This window comes from Nilaparvata lugens, chromosome 4 (assembly GCF_014356525.2).
Source record: "Nilaparvata lugens isolate BPH chromosome 4, ASM1435652v1, whole genome shotgun sequence".
Lineage (NCBI taxonomy): Eukaryota > Metazoa > Arthropoda > Insecta > Hemiptera > Delphacidae > Nilaparvata > Nilaparvata lugens.
In genome coordinates, this window is record NC_052507.1 from 28,409,502 (window position 1) to 28,410,461 (window position 960).

At 32.7% G+C, this 960-nt stretch overlaps 1 non-coding gene across 1 annotated transcript; it reads left to right on the top strand.

Moving 5' to 3' along the window:
- The first annotated feature begins 262 nt into the window (after positions 1 to 262).
- Trnae-cuc lies at positions 263 to 334 on the top strand. Its single transcript has one exon. It is a non-coding gene; the product is annotated as a tRNA-Glu (tRNA).
- Positions 335 to 960: the final 626 nt, after the last annotated feature.

Here is a 960-nt window from a genome sequence, read left to right on the forward strand (position 1 = left end):
GAAATTTTCATTTTTTCAAACAATAAATACAGTATGAATATTGATCAGTATTTCACTGATAGGAACATTTTACTCTCAATTATTTCATTTTTTTGTAAGCTACTTCAGTACCAGTAACAATAACATATTATATTATAGAAACTCCAAAAAAATTTGTTTGACTTTAAAAAACAGTGATAATCTTCCCTTTCTATTCAACTTGATAGTTTAAACATCCAACTCTGTAAAATTTGTTGCGGAGAAAAGTTCTCACCCCTATCAATCCGGTATGGTCTAGTGGCTAGGATATCTGGCTCTCACCCAGAAGGCCCGGGTTCGATTCCCGGTACCGGAATTTATTTTTGCTCTCCACACTTTTTCAATTCAAGGATGTAAAAATAATCTCAATTACAAAATCACACTTCTTTGAAATGATTTCTAATAATATTAGGTATTTCTTTTTAGAATAAAATTCTTGGTGGTGTGGGAAATATTAGCAAATTATCATTATGTAATTTATTATTTTTCCTTTTCAATAGAGCTATTTCAAGTTTTTTTTTTAATAAGGAATGTTGTGTCTGGTGTATGTAGCAATATTATTGATGATTTCGTTCTATATTCTTAGAAATACCTGTAAATATACCTGAGATTGATTGATTGATTTAATTTCCTTTGCCAGGTCTGAAGAGACCTATGGCAAAACATCATGTTACATAAAAGTAAATTCGAATGGCTTTTGTTGGTGGGGAGTCCCTTGCGGGAAGGTCCCCCCGCCTGAATATATAATTTAAGCCGTCAATGGGCCTTACGACTGTCATACTTCAGCCGGGACCGACAGTTTAACGTGCCCATCCGGCCCATCCGATAACATCATGTTACATAAATACATTGCAAACTCAAATCAAAAACAAAAATTGAAAATATAAATAAAATTACTGAGAGATACACCTCTAACTGTAATTTGTGAAGTGTAATACTTCA